The 19463-nt window shown below is 42.3% G+C and overlaps 1 long non-coding RNA gene across 1 annotated transcript; it reads left to right on the top strand.

Annotated features, from left to right (window-relative positions):
* The first annotated feature begins 41 nt into the window (after positions 1–41).
* On the top strand, positions 42–16359 carry LOC122241487. The gene is made up of 3 exons (XR_006221654.1): positions 42–139; positions 855–1021; positions 16286–16359. It is a non-coding gene; the product is annotated as an uncharacterized LOC122241487 (long non-coding RNA).
* The last annotated feature ends 3104 nt before the right edge of the window (positions 16360–19463 follow it).

The following is a 19463-nucleotide window of genomic DNA, read 5'->3' as shown; positions in this document are numbered from 1 at the left end:
CATGGGGTTCAACCAAAAGGCTATTTTAAGAAGTTGAAAAATAGAGCATTAAATATTTATCTTTGCATTCCTGATAGAAAAATCCTAATTATCTTTGCAGCAACCAGGATGCTTCTGACTGGTTTTTGAAACTTTACAGGTAAGGAAATATGAAAAAAAAGGACAAAAGGTAATTATGGCTATATGCGCTCATGTGACAGGCAACTTTCATCTTATCACAGGGCCTTTGCACATGCTCTGGCTTGCTTACTTCTCTCTCTCATGATGATGCTCCAAAGCTTCCTTCATATCTCAGTGCAAGGATCACCCCCTCAGGCAAGCTGACTCTGTCTATCCTCTGGTTCCATGGCCTCCTAGCACCACATACTCCCCTTCCTTAACATTCATCAGAGTTACAATTTTACATGTTTTTCACGGTGTTACGATCAAATCTATCTCACTGCTAGACTGGGCTCCAAGAGGATGAGGACCGAGTCTCTTTCCCCGTCCTGTTTGTCTCCAGTATTTCACACAATGCCTGGCTTATTCTTGATACAAGAAAAAGAATGAGTGAATAACAATCACAGACCTTACCTGTGATCACAACAGCCTTGGAATCAGCCATGGCGGTAGTATTTACACTACAGAAATCAGCAGATTTCTAACGAGCCACATCTCGTTTGTTTCTCCTTACCTCCATCTGTTACATGTTTACCAGTTCACCCCTGGGCACATCTGATTTCTGGACGTTTTCCTCCTTAATGTCTGTATCCACTTCCACACTTTTGATGCAATGTTATGTAATCTTAATACGCCCATGGTCAGTTCTTTGTCAAATTTTCTTCTAATTAGCATGCATTCTTTATTCTATGCAGGCGTGCAATGCAAAATCAACCCGAATTGAAATGTGTGATATTTGGATGACTGCTGTAATAGAACCTAAGGACTTCGCTGCAGATCATTTCGCCAAAGTGTGTTGGGATTTCAGGGAGCACAAAGGCAGAAGGCAGACTTCACAGTTTTCTTTGCTAAGAAACCACAGGTGGGCTTATTTGGTGGCAGCATGATGACACAAGACAGGCAGTGAGCGGAGGGACAGGAGAGCTCCACTCCGTGTTCCATTCTACCATGTAAGGGCTGTGCAGCCCTGGGAAGTCACCTAGTCTCTCTGGTTCTTCTCCCTAAGTGAAACACGACGGGGTGGAGTTTAATGGTTCAATTGTAGGTGTTACTGAAAAAAGGTGCGGGCAAAGTTAACCACGTAGCCTCCAGGTCGAGGAGAAAAGTGGAAGGACGTGCTTAGCACAGATGGGTGGACAGGTGACACTCTGGGGGAAACCAGAGCACAGGTGTGAAAGAGGCCACACTGCCAGCGTTCTTCTGAGTCCCTGGGGGCAGGCGGTGTGGGGCGGGGCTTGGAGTGTTGGGGGCGGGGGGGAACTGCTGTGTGCCAAACTCTCAGCCGGTGCTTTGTCTCTTAACTCACTCCGAATGTTCCTGCCCCCCAAGAGGTAGTATTATCTCCAGGACGGGAGTAGGAGAACCAGGAAGGGGGACTCCAGCTTGACGTGAGGGTGACAGTCTGGTAAGTGGGAAGTTTAAAGTGATACATCAAGATACAGGTCACAGTGAGGGGCCAGTCCCAGATGTTCATTTTCAAGGGTGATATCATCACACTGGCTCGTTGGCTCTTAATGCCCTCACCCGGGTCGGGGGTACTAAAAAGGTCACACTGGTGGAGAGGAGTTTTAGAGTGAGCTATAGGTGTGCTGTAGGGGGCCCCCAACAGCCCCCTTATTACCCCGTTGGTAATAAAAATTGGACCAACGTTTGGTTGGTTTTATTATGATTAAAAAAAATTTTTTTTAATGTTCTTATTTATTTTTGAGAGAGACAGAGTACAAGAGGGGGAGGGGCAGAGAGAGAGGGAGACACAGAATCCGAAGCAGGCTCCAGGCTCCGAGCCATCAGCACAGAACCCGACACGGGGCTCGAACTCATGACCTGTGAGATCACGACCTGAGCCCAAGTCGGACGCTTAACCGACTGAGCCCCCAGGTGCCTCGGTTTTGTTATGATTTTTAAATTCTCTACCACTACTGCACCTCCGCACTGACCCAGCTTTGGCGAAAGCTCCCACTGCCCGTCCACCTCAGTATGCTGCTGTGAAATTTCCTTACGTCCAGAGAGGAGGGCTATTCAGAAACGTAATTTATGCCCCTGCAGTCTGGGGACGGTGGTGGGCTGGGGTCTGAATCCCATCTGAGAAATCTATGGGGAAGGAGGAAGGGGAGGCTGGCCAGCCGGGATGAGAGGGGCACTCAGGGCAAAGGAGTGTTTTGCTCACACCAGCTCTGGGCCCAGAACCCAAGCGGCCTCCGATGGAGTCATGCTAGGTCCCATCTGGTTGGTCTGCTGGAGGAACAAAGACAGCAGGGTTGCTTGACCAAGAGAATGGCAGATGAGAGTCCCTCCGTGATGGGGGGCGGGTAGGGGGCCAATCCCCGAAGAGGAAACTACAGAACCACACTCATGAAAGGAAAGGCCAACTTTAGACACCTGGCTGTCCCCAGAGAACCCAGAGGATGCACAGTGCCCACCAAATAGGAAATGTTCTGTGTCTTCAACGCCCAGCTTGGAGCCCAGCATGCGGCTTCACCTCACGACCGTGAGATCATGACCTGAACCAAAATCAAGTCAGATGCTTAACAGACTGAGCCACCCACGTGCCCCTAAAAGGGAGAACTCTTTGCCCCACTAGGTCCCAAGCATCAACAGCACAGGGTTGGCACCTGTGTTGCTCATCAAAGCATCTTCGACACCTGGCACAGCATCTGGCTTTTACCAGGTAGTCCATAAATCTCTGTTGAAAGAATTGGTAAGCGTGAATAAAGCTGATTGGCCTGCGTTGCGGAAGGGTGAGTTTCTTGCGGTGAGCACAATGGAAGCAGGTGGTCCCTGCGGTGGGCTTGCAGAGGGTCCTGCTTTACTTGGAAATTGGCCAGATGGCACCTACATTTCCTTTCTGCACTCTGGGTTCATGGCCTCGCTCTGGCATGGGCTACTTTTCCCATAGGGAGTTCGCACCTAAACCCAGGATAAGCCCAGGGCTTAGAAAGGGTGTGCTTTCTGCTTCCGCCGTTGCTTTTTAGCAAAAATGAAATCATTGAGCAAAGTGCCAATCTTTGTGTTTGGTGTTTACACGTTTTCTCTCTTATCCTTGAAACAAACCTGAAACGCAGGTATTACTTTCAATCCTTAACCTCAGAAAGGTTAAGGGATTTACCCAAGGCCATTACTCCAGCTAGTAAGTTGCCAAGGTGGGATTCAAGGGTGGGATGATTCTTTTTAGGTGATGGGGTGTGGGTTCTGTGAGAATCTCCCCCTCCTTATTTTAATGAGGTGGGAAGCTTTCTCAGGCACGTGGGCCAAATGTTCAGATGGTTTGGGGAGAAATCCTATGTGGTTTTAGGATTGGAGGAGGCAGATTTTGAGAGGAAAGAGGGTAGACATTCAAAGTGCTTGGGGCCCAAGGAAAGAAAAGGTACGGGAGGACTCAAGCCCTTTATCTGCCTTTGCAGGTGGGCGTTGGGGCATGCTGATGGCTGTGGACTCGGGACGAGGAGCTAAAGCCCAGTGTGTAGTAGGATCTCTGAGTTTTGAGGAGTGGCCAGTGGGTTTCTCCAGGCCTGAGAACGCGGATAGTCACTGGTAGTCACTAATCCCTCACTCCAAAGGGAACCACTCTGCTCCTTTCCAACCATAGAGAGCTTTGCCTGGTTTTGAAATTTCTACAAATGGGGTGGCGCGGTGTGTAGCTTTTGTGTATTGGGCTTCTCCTGTTCAGCTTTACGTTTGTGAGATCCATCTATGCTGCAGCCGGCTCATTTTCATTGCCAGACGTTATTTCATCACAGGGATTTGCTGCTCTTTGTTTTTTCCACTCTGCCAATAAACATTTTCTCCCCGTCTGGGGCTGTGACAAAAAAAATGCTGCAGACATTCCTGTACACATCTTTTGGTGCATATATGTCCATTTTCTCTTGTGTATATCTAGAAATGGAATTATTGGGTCCTAACGCCTGCATATATTCAATTTTACTAGATGCTACAAAACAGGTTTCTAAAGTGAGTATACCAATTTACACATCCACGAACAGTGCATAAAGATTTATTCACATCTTTGCCAATACTTGGTAACAGTCAGCCTATCATCTATCTCTCTCTCTCTGTCTATATACCTATCATCTATCTATCCATCCATCCATCCATCCATCCATCCATCCATCCATTGTGTTCTGAGAGTCTTTACCATAAAGAAGGTTGGATATTGTCAAAAGTCTTTTTCTGTGTTAACTGAGATCATTGTATGGGTTTTTCCTCTTTGTTTTATTAATGTGATGGGTTACATTGATTAATTTTCTTACCTTGCGCCTCCCTTGCATTCCTGGGATAAATCCCTCTTGGTTATGGTCAATAATCCTTTCAACGCTGTCGGATTGGATTTGCTAATTTGTGTTAAGGATTTTGCATCTCTAGTCATAAGTGACACTGGTCTATAATTTCCTTTATTCTGGGGGGCATGTCTTTGGCTTTGGTATCGGGGTCATGCTGGCCTCATAGAATGAGTTAGGAAGCATTCCCTCTTCTTTAATTTTTTGAAAGAGTTTGAGACAGATTGGTGTTAATTCTTTTTTTTTCAATATATGAAATTTATTGTCAGATTGGTTTCCATACAACACCCAGTGCTCATCCCAAAATGTGCCCTCCTCAATACCCATCACCCACCCTCCCCTCCCTCCCACCCCCCATCAACCCTCAGTTTGTTCTCAGTTTTTAAGAGTCTCTTATGCTTTGGCTCTCTCCCACTCTAACCTTTTTTTTTTTTTTTTCCCCTTCCCCTCCTCCATGGGTTTCTGTTAAGTTTCTCAGGATCCACATAAGAGTGAAAACATATGGTATCTGTCTTTCTCTGTATGGCTTATTTCACTTAGCATCACACTCTCCAGTTCCATCCACGTTGCTACAAAAGGCCATATTTCATTCTTTCTCATTGCCACGTAGTACTCCATTGTGTATATAAACCACAATCTCTTTATCCATTCATCAGTTGATGGACATTTAGGCTCTTTCCATAATTTGGCTATTGTTGAGAGTGCTGCTATAAACATTGGGGTAGGTGTTAATTCCGTAAATATTTGGTGGATTTAACCAGTAGATTATTCTGGGCCTGTGGTTTTCTCTGTGGGAAGTTGTCTTTTTTTTTTAATATTATTACTAATTTAATATCTTTACTTGTTACAGGTTTTTTCAGATATTTTGTTTCTTCTTGAGTCAATTTTGGTAGTTTGTGTTTTTCTAGGAATTTGCCCATTTCATCTGGGTTATCCCAAGATTTAGCTGATCCTTGTGTGCAGTTTTATGCAGCCATTTAAAACGATCCTATAGGGGCGCCTGGGTGGCTCACTCGGTTAAGTGTCTGACTTCAGCTCAGGTCATGGTCTCCCAGTTTGTGAGTTCAAGCCCTGCATCCGGCTCTCTGCTAACATCCTGGAGCCTGCTTCAGATTCTGTGTCTCCCTCTCTTTCTGCCCTCCTCCACTCGTGCTCTGTCTCTCTCTAAAATAAATAAACATTTAAAAATTAAAAAAAAATTTAAATGGTCCTGTAAACAAGTATTAAATGATAGGGGAAAATGTTCACACTCTATTGTTAAGTGAAAAAGCCAGATTTAAAAATAATATTACATTCTGATTCTTCCATGTTTGTAGAAATCATATAATATATATCTATATATGTTTAGAAAAGAGCAACCTAGATGAACATGTTCAGGGAGATTAGCAAGGGGTAATAGAATTTTGGGTGTTTTTTCTTACAGGGTAATATTTATAGTGTTCTTTGGGCTTCTCTGTATTTTCTAAAATGTCTCAAATATGCCATTTTTGTAATAGGAAATAAATGATAAAAGTTATTTTTTAAATTTAATTTAAGTTCATTCATTTGGGTTAAGGTTCTGTATCTTCACTGTAACCCATGATTCCAATCAATGTTCAGGCTGTGATCCCTCAGTAGAGCTCTCATCTGTTAGATAATTAATTGTCACCTTGGAAAGAGGTGAGTCAGGCAGCATGGTCCTAAGAGAACTGGACAGGCTGATTTGGGTTTCTTTCTTTCTTTCTTTCTTTCTTTTTTTTTTTTTTAAGCTTTTTCTTTTTTAAGTAATCTCTACACCCAACGTGGTTTGAACTCATGACCCCAGATCAAGAGTCACATGCTCCACCAACTGAACCACCCAGATTGGTTTTGAGGAGGAAGATGGAAAAGGATGGTGGGGTACTGAGGAGGCAGGGCTGAGCTTGGTCCTGGTAAGGTCTAGGCAGTTAGAAACCAGGACGGTGGGCTGGAGAGGGGCAGGTGGGAGGGGTGGAAGAAGGACTTTACAACTTTGTTTACAGCAAGTCCTAATATCAGTGCATGTCTGCAATTTGTGGGTCCTGAGTTTATACAATCCAGGGTGCCCTCATTCAGAAAAATGACTCACAGATATAAAGTCAAGGACTCAAGTGTTTTCTTAGAAGGTAAAAAAAAAAAAAAAAAAAAAAAAAAGAAGAAGAAAGAAATCGCAGGATGCCCCTGGGTGGCTCAGTCGGTTAAGCGTCTAACTCTTGATTTCGGCTCAAGTCATGATCTCATGGTTTGTGAGTTTGAGTCCTCTGTCAGGCTCTGTGCTGACAGCTCAGAGCCTGGAGCCTGCTTGGGATTCTGTGTCTCCCTCTCTCTCTACCCCTCCCTAGCTCGTGCTCTGTCTCTCTCTCTCAAAAATAAATAAACATGAAAAAAGAAATCCCAACAAATTGCTGGGTCCAGGAGCACCAGGGCCCTTTCTTCTGCAAGGCCAGAAATGCCTGTACGCTGTTTCTGATTATCACCTGGCTTCCCCTCCCCTTCGGGAACCTTCTTCCACTCCCAGCACCTCCAGTCTCAGTAGCTTCATGGGAACTCTGCTTCTAATGGTCTTTTTCACTGCAAGCCTTTCCAAGCCTTGTCCTGGTTGGTTCTCACACTCCTGGGTCATACAACTACTGGACAGCAGCGACTATGAATTCTTGTAGGCTTATCTTGCCTGTGGGCTGCTCATACCTCAAGCTATTCCCTTCTCTTAAAGCAGAGGCTTTTCTTTCTTTCCTGCTCTTCCTGGAAGAAGAAGGGAAACTGAAATTAGGATTTACGAAAGGAGATCTACGATTCTGCCCCAAACAAAGGCTGTGGAAAATATGTAAATCGTATTTATTCAATCCCCCCCCTGCCCCCCGCCGCCAATATTATCGTGGGTGATTCGGAATTTATGGCAAGTGTCAAATCTTGATTTCTCCAGTGGGGAAATTGTAGGTCAAGGGGGTCACACAGATAGGCCTAAGATTTGTAGTTTATATTTAGGTCTAATATACAGCCGAGCATTCCAAGTGCTCAGGGAAAATGTCACTAGAAAATATATTTCCCTGGATGGTAGATTTCCAAGTATTACTGAGTGTCATGTGCCATTTTTTTTTTGTTTTGTTTTTAATCTGAGAAATTCAACCTGCAGAGCACACATTTATTACTTAAGCCTCAGAGCACTTCTGTGGAGAAGGTTCAGCAAACATCTTTGCTGCACAGGTGAGAGAAAAACTGAAGCATGATGAGGTTGCAGGGACACATCCAGCGAAGCTCAGATATCAAGCAGGCTCCTGTCGGTCTCTGCCTCTTCTCCCTTCCCTGTTCGGTTGCTCAGGAGAGAAAGAGCGAGGATGGTTGTGTGAGCAGCTCTTTGGGCCAGTTAAGGCGGACGCCTGGAACCTTCCGCTCTTGCTCTTCTTGGCACTCTTTTAGTTGTGAGGAACAGAATCCAGTTGAGTGAGGCCAACCTGGAAAGGGGAACTTTGCCAAAACACTCTAGGGGTGTCTCATGGAACTCCAGAGTGGGAACGGAGCCACCTGTGGAGATCCGTGGAAGACTCCAGACGTTCTTTCCCTCCATCCCTCGCCTCGGTTTCGGTCTTCATCACTGGTGACAAACATTCTCTATCTCTTCCATTCGTGGTAGAGAACATGGCTTCTGAGTTTCAGCTCCAGGCAGAGACTGGCTCGCTGGAGTTCTCTGTGCCAGTCAGGGAGAATCTGATTGTCCCAGGGACAGGCGGTCTTCCCCGGTCCCATCCTGTGCTGTCCCACAGTCTAAATGTGACTGCCAGCAGCCTGCCCTGGGAGATCCGGGGCAGTTCCAAGAAAAAGGGGAGGGGTTGTTAAGAGCTGGGCCAGTCATCCCCAAAATGCTTATTTTAGGTGGAAATTTTATGAGAGCACTGAAGGCCTCATTAAGGTCTGCCCTGGGGACATCAATCTTCACTTTAATCAAAATGGCACAGCAGCCCCTCCCTCAGAAGACTGCCCAGTCCTTATTCTGCTTTGTAAACATTCATAATGTATAAAGAGCACTGGCCGCAACCGTGCCTTTAAGATGCTTGGACAGCTCTTCCCCTAAGTGGTGAGAGGCGGTCTCTGAAAATGGTTTGCTCCCTATTCCCTTGACCCAGAAAACCCTACACCATCATGCAAATCAAGAGGTTCAAATCTCTGTGTTCACTTTAACTTTTTTTTTAATGTTTTTACTCATTTTTGAGAGACAAAGAGTGTGAGCCGGGGAAGGGCAGAGAGAGAGAGAGAGAGATAGAATCCGAAGCAGGCTCCAGGCTCTGAGCGGTCAGCACAGAGCCCGACGTGAGGCTCAAACTCACACATCGTGAGATCATGAGCTGAGCCGAAGTTGGACACTTAACTGACTGAGCCACCCGGGTGCCCCTGTGTTCACTTTAAGAACACACGTGAAACTGCTAGGGCCATCGAGGGTATGCATATCCAAAAAGCCACCAAGTATCTGAAAGATGTCACTTTGTAGACACAGCGTGTGCCATTCCGTGTCACTGCAGTGGTGGAGTTGGTAGGTGTGGGTGTGCCCAGGCCAAACCGTGGGGCTGGACACGGGGTTGGTGGCCCAAAAAGAGCGCTGAATTTTTACTGCACATGCTTAAACATGCAGAGAAGAATGCTGAACTTAAGGGTTTAGATGTAGATTCTCTGGTTATTGGGCACATCCAGGTGAACAAAAGCCCCCAAGCTGCGGTGCAGAACTTACAGGGCTCGTGGTCGGTTCAACCCACACGTGAGCTCTCCTGCCACGCGGAGATGGTCCTTACTGGGAAAGAGCAGCTAGTTCCCAAACCGGGAGAGGAGGTTGCCGAAGAAAAAGAGATCCCGGAAGAAACTGGAGAAACAAAAACTTATGGCCTGGGAATAAATGCATAAAATAAATGCATATAGAAGTAAAAAAAGAAAAAAAATGCTTAGACATCCTTTTAAGGAGGTTGTCCTGGTCCCTCAAAGTGCGAGGCGCAACTGCCTTCAATAACAGTGGCCTGGAGGGGGCTGGACAAGATTCTTTGAAAAACTTCATAAGGAAAGCAGAATTTAGTTATGACTTCTTCTAATAAATACTGCTGAGGCATGGGAACACAATGTGGATGAGCTATCACCCCTGCCATCGAGGAACTTAGTCTACTGGGGGTAAAACAGATGCATAAAGAGGATATTAAAATACATTGTGGCAGGTATTAGGTGCAAGGTATACGTAAGGGAGGGAAGATGGAAGGGACAGTGGGGACACCACAGAGAGGCACCTCATCAGGCTTGGGGTGAGGGGCATGACTTGGAGAGACGGGGAAGGGTGGTGGTGGTTAGGGGGCAATTTCTGGGAAGCAAGGATATCTGAGTTGAGTCTTGGACACAGAGGATGTCTGAGCTAGTGAGGAGGGAGATGAGAATGTCTAGAAGAGTAAGTCAGAGAAATTGGATTAATCCCACAAAAAGGCATATGCAGGTAGCTTTCAGTATAGGTAAATCCATGTCACGTGCTCAGGACATTCGCTGATAGACACACGGTCAAGTGTACATGCACACACACGCACACATGCACGCACACACACGCGCTCAGCCAAGTTGGTGAAGGATCAAGACCTTAAGAACGCTGAATAGTGTTTGTGCTCTGATTATATTTTCTAATGTAACTCAAGAGAAAAAAAAAATGTGGTCATCTCGTCCAGCTCATTTTAAAATGGTAGATAAGGGGTGCCTGGGTGGCTCTGTCAGTTAAGCGTCTGACTTCGGCTCAGGTCACGATCTCGCGGTATGTGAGTTCGAGCCCCGCGTCGGGCTCTGTGCTGACTGCTCAGAGCCTGGAGCCTGTTTCAGATTCTGTGTCTCCCTCTCTCTCTGACCCTCCCCCGTTCATGCTCTGTCTCTCTCTGTCTCAAAAATAAATAAACATTAAAAGAATAGATAAATGGGCTAAATGGGTAAGGGGCATTAAGGAATCTACTTCTGAAATTATTGCTTCACTATATACTAATTTGGATGTAAATTTAAAAAAATAAAAAATAAAGTTAAATTATAAAAAAAATAATAAAATAAATAAATAGGTAGGTAAAATGGGCCCGATATTTTTGAAAGGATATTGTTTGATCAGTGTGATAGTTTATTTTATATGTCAACTTGGCTAGGTACCCATAATAACCAGATATTTGGTCAAATACCATTCTGGATGGGCTGTGGATGCTTTCTAGGTGAAATTAATATTGAAACCAGTAGACTTTGAGTGAAGCAGATTACCCTCCATAACGTGGGTGGGCCTTATATTATAAAATATCCAATCAGTTATAAGGAAGGCCTTATCCCATCAGTTAAAGGCCTTCAGAGAAAAAGACTGAGGTCCCCCCAGGCAGAAGCAATTCTACCTCCAGACTGCTTTCAAGCTGAAGCTGCATCATCAACTCTTCCTTTGGCCTCCAGCCTGTTGGCTTACCCTGAAGAACTTGGGCTTGCCACTTGCCAGTCTCCAGTTCCTTAAAATCTGTCTCTATCCTATTGGTTCTGCTTCTTTAGAGAACTCTTGACTCCTACAGTGTGTCTACTTCATCCTGTAAGGTTTTATTTTTATCTATTTATCTTAAAGAACTCCATGCTGTCTACTGTACTATCTTATGTGCAACTAAATAAAGAGGCTAGAGGGGCACCTGGGGGGCTCAGTCAGTTAAGCACTTGACTCTTGATCTCAGCTCAAGTCATGATCTCACGGTTTCATGAGCTGGAGCCCTGCATCAGGCACTGTGCTGGCAGCACGGAGCCTGCTTGGGATTCTCTCTCTCTCCTTCTCTCTCTGCCCCTCCCCCACTTGTGCTGTCTCTGTCTCTCTCAAAATAAGTAAAATTACGTAAAGAGGCTAGAAAGTGGGATTTTTAAAAATTATTTATTTATTTATTTATTTATTTTAGTGAGAGAGAGCGTGAATGGGGAAAAGGCAAAGACAGAGAGGGGGACAGAGGATCTGAAGTGGGTTCTGTGCTGACAAACAGAGAGCCCGGTGCAGGGCTTGAACTCATGAACGGTGAGATCAGGACCCAAGTCAAAATCCGTTGCTCAACCAATTGCACCCAGGTGGCCCAGAAGTGGAATTTGATGTCAGTCTTCAATATGGGTGACCTGTAAGTGATTTAGCTCAGGGAGTCACCCTGGGGAAGTTTTGAACTGAGCTGTTCACACTGTTTGAGTGACCTATCTTCTTGCTTCTTTTAGTATCCACTCGTAGGGTTTCACTTAAACACTTGCCCACATTGCCTATAAGAATGGAGGGTTTATTTTCTTTTCTTGCTCCTTCTTCCCTCTCTCCTCTTCCCTCCTATGCACAGATAATCCATGTTAATGACATGAGCGTATACAATTATATATACACACGTATTATTTTTGTCTTTATTGTTTTTATTACATAATCTCTAGATCTTGCTTCCCCCATTTAGTAAGTGGGCAGAGATGAAGCCTATGTTTTATTTGCTGCATTGTATCTCATAGCATGCATGTGACAACACTTCTTCAACCAGTTTCCAAGGCAGCTTTTCACTCTGTTTTGAGGGTGTTTTTTTTTTTTTTTTTTTTTTTTTTTGCTTCTACAGTGCTGCAAAGAACATCCTTGTACATATGTCCCTGCAAGTTTTACCACCACTTAATTACTTCCAAAATATGCCCCAATTAACCTACTTTGGTAGAAAAAACAAAATGTGCTGTGATTTTTAATCAAATACCATTTAATTAATCACCCTGAGAACAGATTGAGCTTTCAATATTTTTATTTATATTTTATTTCTCATATTTTGGTATCTCTCAATATGTTCCTCTTGTACTTAAGGAAAGATGCAGAAGCCCTCAGCACAGTGTTATTAAAAACTCAACTTGGGGCGCCTGGGTGGCTCAGTCGGTTAAGCGTTCGACTTTAACTCAGGTCATGATCTCGCGGTCGGTGAGTTCGAGCCCCGCGTCGGGCTCTGGGCTGATGGCTCAGAGCCCGGAGCCGGCTTCCGATTCTGTGTCTCCCTCTCTCTCTGCCCCTCCCCCATTCATGCTCTGTCTCTCTCTCTCTCAAAAATAAATAAATGTTAAAAAATAATTAAAAAAACCCCTCAACTTTCAAGAAGTTTATTTATAATAAGTTAGATGAAAAAAATAAAATGTTCCCCCTCACCCCCCCCACCCCAGATTTGAACATAGTTTTAAGACGTGCAAATGCAAGGGTATAACTATGATATAAGAGTTGTTTCTAATTATATACATGGCATTTGATATACCATTGTCTCAGATCGTCATTTTATTTTATTGTTTTATTTTATTTTACTTTTTTAATTAAAGTTGACATACAGAGACCTTAGTTTCAGGTGTATAGCATTCTCCAAATCTATACATTACTCAGTGTTCATCATGATAATTGTGGTCGCCGTCCATCTCCATACAGCACTATTACAATATTATTGACTATATTTTCTATGCTTTTGTCTCAGATCATCTTTTTTTAAAAAAAAACTTATTAACATTTATTCATTTTTTGAGAGTCAGAGAGAGACTGGGCACGAGCACGGGAGGTGCAGAGAAAGGGAGACACAGAATCGGAAGCAGGCTCCAGGCTCTGAGCTGTCAGCATGGAGCCCGATGTGGGGCTTGAACCCATGAACCGTGAGATCATGACCCGAGGTGAAGTCAGTTGCCCAACAGCCTGAGCCACCCAGGCACCCCACGTCTCAGATCATCTTTTAGAAAGTTTTATACATAGTGTAGAACAGGCACTTGTCAGCTGTCTTCTTGTGACAGTCACAAAGATTGTAAGTAAGGATAATCTTTTAGAAAAAAAGTAATTAACAGGATCTGGTGGTTATGGCGACAGAGTTCTGATTTGAGCCCAGAGCTAACAGCAAGCCACTCAGTGCTGTCAAACACTGCTGTGGGGCAGCGGAAACAGCTAGGTCCCTTGGGAGAAGCAATTCATGAAAAGGTTTGAACTCCGTAACCTGGCAATCCCAGTTCTAAAATAATTCGGGATACAAAAAATACATGTTCAAAAAGTTTTCTGCCATGGGTTTTTATTTCTATGAATAGGAATGGAAAGAAACGTAAATGTCCCATAGTAGGAGAAAGGTTAAATAATTGGAGAAAGATATGATGGACTATTAGATGTTATCAAGGAAGGTTGGGGAGAGCAGGAAGAAGGCATAGGGATATTAACAGGATAGCAAAGGCTACAAAGTTACGTGTGCAAATTGGTCACAACTGCATTAAAACCTATGCAAGCATAAAAGGCTAGTGAGAACTAGAATAGTTGAGGATATGATGTTTTGGGGGAGGGGAGGATTTTAAGGGATACCATTTCCCAAATTTTCTAAAATTGTGTCACATTACTGCTGGACCTTGTCTTCCCAACCAATTAATCAGTATCTATAAAGAGCCCACTAAATAGTAAGACCCTCTTCGAGGTGGCCTCTTCTCTACATTTAGTCATGGGGCTAATTCCGCCAGTCTTCAGGTCGTTTTCTGGGTTATTTACCCTGATGCGAGCGTTCTCCAGTTGTTTCCCTAGGACAAGGTGAGCCTAGGGTCCTCCTACTCTCCCATCTTCCTCGGAAGTCTCTTACTTCTATATATTTTTTTTCTCAAAAAAGAGAACCAAGTAAGAACATAGTTTCTCATAAGATTACAAATTCACCCTTATGATCGGTGAGAATTATCTGGATTGAAGTGACATAAATAAGGGGACAATACAGGTTTTCATAGCAACTGCGTCTTTTGAAGACAAAGAATATTTGAGAAGAGATCACACAAGAAGGATTTTGATTGTTTTGTTTAGGTTTTTCAATTTATTATAACTCAGAATTAATTCAGTCGCACAATATCACAGTCTACAAATGAACAGAAGGTGGAAGAGGACAGAGTTGACCGTGATGATGAAATTATGATGAAATACAGGAAAGTATGGAAGGAAAGTGACAGCATATCCCTGTGTTCCCTGAACCCAGCTCTGGCAAGACCTAATAGACCCTTGTTTTGCTTATGACAAAAAAATAAATAAATAAAATAAAGACTGGGTTGAAGTCCCTGAGAACTTCTTCCTGATCCCATTTCCCCTTTCCTTGCCCAGAAATAATAATTTTGGTTTTATCATTCCCATGCATATTTTTATATTAATTAGTACATCCGTGTGTATCTGAATTATAGATAGCATAGTTTTCAAGTTTTAAACTTATTGTCAATATTGCTGTCCTGAGCACATCATTATGAACTTGCTTCTTCACTCAGCATCCTGTCTTAAGATTTATCCACATGGACATAGGTAGCGTTAGTTTAACTATGTGCCTGTTGTAGAGTAGTCCACTGAAGAAACTTGCTACAGTTTATTTACCCATTCTTCCATTTATGGACATTTAGGTTATTATTCATATCCTTTCTTCTCTTTATGGACATTTCGGTTGTTTCCATTTTATGCTTTCATTGCAATGCTGCAGTGAACATTCTTTTTTTTAATTGGGTTGATAATAATAATAATAATAATAATAATAATAATTACTGGTGCAGCCACTCTGAAAAACAATATGGAAGTTCCTCAAAAAATTAAAAATAGAACTACCCTGCAACCCAGCAATTACACTACTAGGTATTTACCCAAGGGATACAGGTATGCTGTTTTGAAGGGGCACATGCACCCCAATGTTTATAGCAGTGCTATTGACCATAGCCAAAGTATGGAAAGAGCCCAAATGTCCAACGATGGATGAATGGATAAAGAAAAGTGGTATGTGTATATATATACAATGGAGTATTATTCGGCAATCAAAAAGAATGAAATCTTGCCATTTTAACTACATAGATGGAACTGGAGGGTATCATGCTAAGCGAAATTAGGCAGTCAGAGAAAAAAAATATCATAAGACTTCACTCACATGAGGACTTCAAGATACAAAACAGATGAACATAAGGGAAGGGAAGCAAAAAGAATATAAAAACAGGGAGGGGGATTAAACAGAAGAGACTCTTAAATATGGAGAACAGAGGGTTACCGGAGGGGTTGTGGGAGGGGGGATGGGCTAAATGGGGAAGGGGCACTAAGGAATCTACTCCTGAAATCATTGTTGCACTAGACGCTAACTGACTTGGATGTAAATGAAACAAAAACAAATTTAAAAACAATAATAACAAAAAAATAATAATAGTTATTATTGTAATTCCAGCATAGTTAACATACAGCGTTATATTAAGTTTCAGGTGTACACCATAGTGATTCAACAATTCCACACATGACTCAGTGCTCATCCTAAGTGCACTCTTAATCCCCAACCCCTATTTCACCCATCCCCCACACCTCCCTCCTGTCTGGTAACTGTTTGTTCTCCACAGTTAAGAGTCTGTTTTTGGTTTGTCTCTCTCTTTCTTTGTTTGTTTTGTTTCTTAAATTCCACATATGTGTGAAATCATATGGCGTTTGTCTTCCTGTAACTGACTTATCTTGCTTAGCATTACACTCTCTAGCTCCATCCGTGTTGTTGCAAATGGCAAGGTTTCATTCTGAGTCATACTCTGTCATATGCATGTATGTCTCTCTCTCTCTCTCTCTCTCTCTCTCTCTCTCTCTCTCTCTCACACGCATCTTCTTTATCCACAGTGAACATCCTTGTCCGCTTACACACACGTGTGAGTCGCTTTGCTCTGCATACCCAGGGGTGTAACTACTGGCTTCCAGAGTAGCCTTTACAAGATAAGGTCAGATTATTCTCCAAAGTGGCTGTACCAACTCATGCTTCCCTAAAGAGTCTGTGGGAGTTCTTGTGGCTATAGGTAGTCCCTGGTACTTGGTGGGTTTTTTTTAATTGAAATACAGCTGACATGCAATGTTATATTCATTTCAGGTGGACAACGTAGGAATTTGACAATTCTGTGCGTTACTCCATGCCCGCCACGGTCAACGTGGTCCCCATCTGTCACCAAACAGCATTATTACAGTGTTATTGATGGCATTCTCTATGCTGTACTTTTCATTTCTGTGACTTATTTATATTATAACTGGAAGTTTGTACCTCTTAATTCCCTTCACCTATTTTACCCAATAACAATTTTAATTTTGACAATCTGATGTCGTAAAATGTTACATAATCTGCCACTTTCTGATTCTGGCGTGCTCATATATTTCTTCATTGATTCTAGTCCACTCCAGTTTGCTCTTCTATGAATTTTCTGTTAGGTTTTCTTTTTCTCCCTTTCTCACTGTATTGTTTGTTATTCTGTTATCAAACTGTAGACGTTCTGTATGAATTTTGGACACTAATCCTTTGTCAATTATATGCATCACAAACATTTCCTCTCATTTTGCATCATTAACTTCGTTCATGATAACTTTTGTTGGACATAACAAGTTAATTTTAATGACAAATGTATCAGGCTTTTACATGATGTTTGGTCCTTTTGCTTCTCATTTAAGAAATCTTTTTTTTTTAAATACTTCTTCACAGCCTTAAATGTATTCTATATATATTTTTTAATGTTACAGTTTTTTTTTTAACGTTTATTTATTTTTGAGACAGAGAGAGACAGAGCATGAACGGGGGAGGGGCAGAGAGAGGGAGACACAGAGTCTGAAACAGGCTCCAGGCTCTGAGCCGTCAGCCCAGAGCCCGACGCGGAGTTAGAACTCACGGACCGCGAGATCGTGACCTGAGCTGAAGTCGGCCGCTTAACCGACTGAGCCACCCAGGCGCCCCTAATGTTACAGTTTTAATTTTAATAGTAAGTCTTTACTGGGATTTATCTGATCTAATGTGAGTTAGTGATTACACTTTAATTTTTTCTTTTGGATATGTCACAGCATAAGTTATTAAACAACTCATCCTCTCTGCTTTGGTTACAATGCTGTCTCTGTCATAGGAGGCTTTCATATGTGTGGTAGTTCTGTGCCTACACTCTGTCCCACTCCACTGATGTCGTTGTCCATTCCTGAGCCAATTCCACATTGTCTTAGTTGTTTTGGCTTCAGATAAAGCTAGCTTTCTTGTGGGCAAGATTCCCAACCTTCTTTTTCAGAATTATCTCAGATATTTAGGTCTTTTTAGTCTTCCAAATGAATTTCAGGATCGATTTTGTTTTTCTGTTGGGATTCTGATTGGAATTACATTCAATATCAGAATATTTTAGAGAGAATTGCCATCTTCAGGATGTCAAGCCTTCCTCATCCTTAAACATGCTATGCCTCTCCGTTTCTTTTCATCTTCCTTTATATCTTTTACAATGTTTTATACTATTCTTTAGAAGGCTGTGAACATCTTTCACTACATTCATTCCTAGGTGATTGATGGTTTTGTTGCTATTTTGAACAATAACTTTTGTCGATTACATTTTCGAATTGATCGTTACTGGTATTTAGGAAAATTATTAATGTTTGTTATCCTTGTGTTATGAACTTTGCTGACCTCTCTTATGACTCTAAAAGTTTATCTGTAGAATCTCCTATATTTTCTGCACTGATACTAAATCAGCTGCAGTTTGTTATACTGAACCTTTCAAACTCATATACCTCCGATTCCTTTCTCCCCTAGTGGGAACTGACTTTGGTCTCCGGTACGATGTAGAATAGAAGTTGTTCATAGGAACATTCTTGCTTGTGCCAACTTTTATGCTTCTGTGGTGGCACTATTGTATACATTATTTACTTCAGGTTGGAAAGAAAGTGTAAGTGCTACTTGTTGGAGACACAACTGTACATATTTATAAGATCTGTGTTTTGTAAACTGGAGGCCACAATACCTCCTTGGGTTGCGAAATCAGTGTAGTTGGTTACAACTCACATTTTTTTAACAGGTGAAATAGAATGGGATGAAACAAATTATATCAGGATGCATCACTTCTATTCAAGGTGCATATTGTTTGTAGAATTATCTATCATCTATCTATCTGTGTAGGTGTGCACTTGTGTGCATTGGTATACTAGGTTTTGCTATAAAATATATTTCTTTAAAAAAAATTTTTTTTTAATGTTTATTTTATTATTTTTGAGACAGAGAGAGACAGAGCATGAACGGGGGAGGGGCAGAGAGAGAGGGAGACTCAGAATCGGAAGCAGGCTCCAGGCTCCGAGCCATCAGCCCAGAGCCTGACGCGGGGCTCGAACTCACGGACCGCGAGATCGTGACCTGAGCCAAAGTCGGACACTTAACCGACTGAGCCACCCAGGCGCCCCAATAAAGGGAGCACATTAAAAAACCATTTGGAAAATTCTATATTATATCATGGTTATAAATTTTGTTCTTCAGATTTATCACAGTCTTATGAACTTTTTGCCTGAGTGATCTATCTGTGTTTGATAGAAGTGTTTCAGAAATTTTGGACTCTGATTATGGATTTGTCCATTTCCTTGCAATTCTGTCTATTTTGTTACATATATTTGGAAACTATGTTTTAGAGGCATATAAATTCACAATTTTTCTATCTTCCTAGTAGATTATTATTGTTATGTAATGCCCTTCTTAATTCCCATGAACTTTTTGCAGTAAATTAACATCCTTGCCCTAGCTTTACTTGGAGATGGACATATATAAGTTTTTCCATCTCTTTACTTTCAGTCCATTCAATCCAATATGTTAATCTCCATTTTGTCATAAATGCATTTAGTACAATTTCATGTGTTGTGATTTCCTATGTACTTTAACTTATTTTGTGTTTTCTCTTTATTAGCATTTTCATTGTGTCCCTCCTCACCCCCTCTCCAGTCCTTTTTGACTATTAGGCTGCGAATTTTTAAATACTTCTTTTATTTTTTCCTCTGTTGATTGTTAATCCCTTCTTTTAATTTTCCTAAAATTTTAACATATGCAATTTGAATAAAAGATATTCTAACAAACACATTGTTCTTTAGCATTTCTATCCTTTTTTTAATTTTTAATTTTTAAAAATTTTTTTATTTTTGAGACAGAGAGAGACAGAGCATGAACGGGGCAGGGTCAGAGAGAGGGAGACACAGAATCGGAAACAGGCTCCAGGCTCCGAGCTGTCAGCACAGAGCCCGACGCAGGGCTCGAACTCACGGACCGCGAGATC

Source organism: Panthera tigris, chromosome C1 (assembly GCF_018350195.1).
Source record: "Panthera tigris isolate Pti1 chromosome C1, P.tigris_Pti1_mat1.1, whole genome shotgun sequence".
NCBI classification, from domain to species: domain Eukaryota; kingdom Metazoa; phylum Chordata; class Mammalia; order Carnivora; family Felidae; genus Panthera; species Panthera tigris.
Note: the sequence above shows the minus strand (reverse complement) of the source record. Positions and strands in the feature narration are given on the sequence as shown.